The sequence below is a fragment of the Phragmites australis genome, chromosome 19 (genome assembly GCF_958298935.1).
Source record: "Phragmites australis chromosome 19, lpPhrAust1.1, whole genome shotgun sequence".
In the NCBI taxonomy this organism is placed as follows: domain Eukaryota; kingdom Viridiplantae; phylum Streptophyta; class Magnoliopsida; order Poales; family Poaceae; genus Phragmites; species Phragmites australis.
This window is the reverse complement of record NC_084939.1, coordinates 486,984-492,332: the sequence shown is the minus strand read 5'-3', so window position 1 is coordinate 492,332 and position 5,349 is coordinate 486,984.

Here is a 5,349-nt window from a genome sequence, read left to right as displayed (position 1 = left end):
AAATAGACACATACCGCTCTTTACCGCCCTCTCAGAGTGCGGGTAGGGAGTAACCGCCCTCTCAGAGGGCGGGTAGCCTCTGCCCAGTTTTGGTAAAATTTGTTTTTTTTAATTTAACATTTTGTATAGCTCAATCTGAAAAATAGTGCATATTTATTTGGTAAAAAATATTTGAAATTGATATGTTAGAAATTTTGGATCGAAACGGGCAAAAAGTGATCAATACGGCATCATAGAGTAGTGATAATTTGGAAATTGTGGATTGTTGTAAATTTGTCGATATTTGTTTATGTATTTGATGTAAAATTGTATCAATAATTTTTTAGTGACGTATTATTGAGAGGATACAAAATCTAATTTTGTGAACAAGTATAGATGTGAAGCACTCTTAGCATATTACCCGGCACGGAGGTTACAAACGACGACAAACATTACATGGGACATACGATGTCAAACATTACATGAGACCCTAACCATAAAGACACGACGATAAAAAATGGTAGCATGTACGGTACGCTAAAGACCTACCTAATAGCGTGCCACTACTAATCCTAACATACCTTAGGGAGTGAAAATATACCGGTTTACATTAGATGCTCTATACTGAGTGTACCTAGGATATTTACCTTTTCTCATGGCATCGGAGCCACCCGCCTTAGCGCGACGGGCCCTCTCCCTCTTCCTTGCCCTCTCAGCTTCGCAGGCTTGAGCCGCGGTATGGTCCTGCGCTGCCTTCCTCATACGCTCCTCTTTCTGCCGCTTCAGCCATAGTTCCTCCTGCTGTTGCTCGTACTCTCGGCGTGCGTACGCTTCCATCCTCCACCACATGCTCATGTCAACCCACCGCTTTTGGTCTTCATTTTGCTCAATATCGAGCCATTCAATGAAGTCACAAATAGGTGGAGGAGATTGGACAAATAAAACAAGATGTGAGATTAATAAAACAGTGTGTGAAATCAAGAACAAGATGTGGAAAGTACCATATGACTGATCTATGTCGCTATGCCGGTGGGTACTCATACGGTCCATGTTGAGGCTTATCATATAAGTAGTTGGCACACATGAAGAAACATATACCATAGGTGTAGAAGATATCATGGGATTCGCGAAGCCTACAAAGGTCGTCACAGAAGCACATCGGTGGTTCGATCCCCTGGGGGATGAAAATCCCCCAATGTTTCTTGGGTGGGCTTGGTGGAGCTGAGGAAGGTAAATTGGAAGGTACCTGGAACTGTAGGATCCACTTTTTCGTGGGTCCTCGCAGATCCGACAGGAAATCGGGCACGTAGGCGGGTGCGTCGTCAGTCCGTTGAACAGGGGAGAACCGCTGATGCATGACGTTCATCCAGTCTGCATCCATGTCCCCGACTCCAATGGCAGCTCCGGCGCAAGGTAAGCCTAACAGGTAGGTTACGTCCTACAACGTCGGAGCCATCTCGCCACAAGGGAGATGGAAAGTATGGGTCTCAGGCCTCCATCGGTCAACCAGTGCAGCGATCAGCGAACGGTCGAAATAGAATCGTCTCACCGCTGCCTCAGGGTTCTCTGTCGCTCGGGCCTCCACCAAACGACATAGCGGTAGGAGTCCAGATGCTGCCAACCTACACCATTGGAAATATAGGTGAATGTGAGGCATGCAATAAATAAATAAATTGGCACATACGTAGCTAATTAACGACATACCGTTGCTTCCAACGATCGTTGATAGTAAGTAACTCCCAGGGCCATGTGGTCGGAAAACCCCTAACTCTGTCTGGTGAACGGCAAACAAGAAGCTGCGGTGCTTCTTGTTCACTGCAGGGTCAAGAAGCTCGAGGGTCGATGGGTGCACCATATCTGCATTGAAAGTAAATATACATGAATATATTACAATATGTAGACAAGAATAATATATATTGAAACCAAATATACATTGCAACTACATATACATGAACAATACAAACAGTCTATTACATAAAAATATACACATAGTTACGTGAACAGCATATAACATACACGTACACAAAGTTACATGAATATATTACAACATGTAGGTACACAATCAGGTACAAATGTAAAGTCCAAATGCAACCTAGCTAACTAAGGCGAATACCTTACAAATATAACATCGAGATACGCTAAATACATTCACACTTAACCGCCGTCATGCCCCCACCTACACAACAGGTACATTTTTCAGACAGTACTTGTATGTGTGACCTGTTTCATTGCACTTGCTGCATCGCTTCACCCTTGGACCCGCCTCGGATTCATCCATATTGTTTCGAATCTGCCGAGTTTGTCGACGTCCCGGTGTGTTCTTCATCCTTTCGAAGTCTGGCACATAGATTTGTGGACCTAGATTACTTGTAAATGTATCAACAATGTCGTAGCTATACAACTCATGGTTCCATATGTTCAGTATCTGATCCTTCATAAAGTACTTGGAAATATATTATCTGGGAAGCATATTGTGCTCCCCACATGCAGCTATGATGTGTGCACACGTCCTGTGTAGCAATTGTGGCTTCTGGCACGTACAGATACATGTTCTAATCCTAAGCACGCACTTTTGCACATGTCGCTCACGTCTGCCACCCCTACGACTCTTATCACGGCACAGGACACTGAACCTGTGCTTCACAGTTCCCTCCTGATTAGCGCGGTGCATATGTGCCTTCTTTGTGGCCTTCTCCATGTACTCACATAACATCGATCCATACAGCATACGGTTATCTTTCATTGCCTTCGTAGCAGCTACGTAGCGATCAATAAAATATCTGCAATTCTCATGCATAATACCTTCTACAATCCCAACAAGTGGGAGGGACCTCATACCTCGCATGATCCAGTTGTAGACCTCAGCAAGATTAGTTGTCATTATCCCATACCTTGCCCCACCACTGTCATACATCAAAGCCCATTTTTCTTTTGGCTCATTTTGTATCCACTACGAAAAGTTCCTGATAGCTGACCCAGACCTCCTTACTATCTGAGGAGTATCTGTTAGGAGAGGTCCAAGAGCAATCGATTCATCACCTGTGACTTTTAGCTTAGCTGTCTGCTTCATGGTTAGTTCGTCTAGTCTTGCCCATAGGGTATTGAACTTTCTCTGCTGGTTCTGGCTGCACAATTTCTTGAAAAGCTTCATCAAGTCCTTATTTTTGAATTATCTGTAAAAGTTTGCACCCATATACCTCATGCACCACCTGCTCTTCAAGTCGGACCAGTTTGCTGTAACACACCATCGAACACTCCCATATTGTATATCCAGCAAAGCCTGCAATAACCCCGCATGTCTATCATGAATCAAACAAATATCTGGCCGGTCCAGAACAATAGCATGCTTCACCCGCTCAAGGAACCAATACCAGTTGTCCCCGTTCTCACTCTCCACAAAGGCAAACCCCAGTGGCAGAACTTGGTTGTTCCTGTCGACCCCAATTGCAGACAATATATGTCCTTTATACTTCCCAGTGAGGAACGTCGCGTCCAAGCAAATGATGGATCGACAGTGCCTAAATGCTTTGATGGTTGCCGCAAATGCAAAGAAAGCACGCTGCAATAATCGCTTCCCGCTATACTTGACATCAGTCGAGGGGTAATGCTTGATGTTATAGTAACTTCCAGGTTTCTTGCACATATTGTAGCTAATTGATGTGGTAGATTGTGATATGAATCTTTATATGTCCCAAACCTCATCTCAATAGCCTTCTGTTTCGCCCTCCATGCCTTGACGTAGTTTATTGTATATTGGAATCTTTCCTCAATAGCACGGATTATTGATCGCGGCTCATACTTCAGGTTGTCCATAATCTCCCTATACATAACATTGGCAACAAAAGCAGATGACAAGTTCCAATGGGAGAACTCTATTACCTCAATCTGACAATTATGCTCCCTGACTACTGAGCACTCCCAGTAGTTAACCCATTTCCCCCTGAATGCGTGTACCCGCCAAGGACAATCAGGCACCAAACACTTAACATCGTACTCCCTTTTACTCAACTTCACAACATTGAACTGCCTCCGAAGAGACAGCGACCAGAATTTAACTGCATCAATAACAGCCTCCTTACTAGGGTACATAGCACCCTGGGACACCTCATTCTTATGATATTCCCACGGTATCCGATGAGCCTCACTGACACTAGCTTCAAAAATTTCTGATTCCTCCACTCTGCAGGAACAGGAGCATTTCCCTTCTCATCGGATGAATCCTCATCGACAATGGCTTCCTCCAGCTCTTGATCCTCCATCTCCATCTCTTCAATTATGCTAGGAATGTGCTCCCCCTCATCGGCTACACCCCTCGGTTGCATCTCACGCACATCCCCAACATTTTGCTTATCCCCGACATTTGCCGGGTCTGATTCATCTACCACTGTCTGACTTGTTTCTGCTACTGCTTCCGCGGAGTTTATCTCTGTTGGATCCTTCTGGTACGCCTCAGCTAACAAAACCAGAGAAAGACCACAGTCACATGATATATCTACATATTGCCTCCAAGTAGATGTCGCATTGATCGGGACGAGCTCCCTAAAGTACCCATAATTAGCACGGCTTAGCACAACTCTTAGCTTAAGATCATGTTGCTGGGGATCCAGTTGAAAATGGTGCGTCAGCCACTTGCACACGCCCACTATTGTCCTCTCATTGGCTTTACTAAGTCCTTTAACGACATGCTAAAACTCAGAGAGATCTACACCGCTAGGACCGTAACTAATTTGACTTTCACCATAATATATCTGAAAATATAATTTATCTGACATCCCTGAAAACATCCGAAAATATATCCAATGTTAATACCGGAAAACTATATTTCTGATTATCGAAACTCTAACAAAATTACCGACACCGATGATCGCCTAACAATAAGTTTATTTAATATTGCCCCTAAGCAAACTAACCAAATTAAACTAATTAACCCTCTATCTATTTAATAAAGTTTCTAATTAACTATAATCATTACTTACATCATTATTCTGTAAAATCTAGATATTCGAAACTACCATACTCTAAATACTACTATGCATCTGCTGGCTATTCTACCATGTCGTAATTAATATTTATAATATACTACAAAATACAGCATATTCTACATTTCTAAACCCTAGGTCGCATCTAATGTAACTATTGTTATACCGCTAAACCCTAGATCTAGTGATACTTTAATTACTAATAAAAACATAAGTATAAAAAAATTATCGGAAAACGCGATCCAAAATCCGTAGATCGAAAACAGTAGGGCTTAGGGCTTCGCCGTGCTGCCTCCCTTTCCTCTCCTCTCTTCTTCTCTTCCTCCTCTTCTCTCCTCTTCCTTTCTTTTTTTCCAGATTAAAATGAGCATTTTTCATCAATTTTATGGTT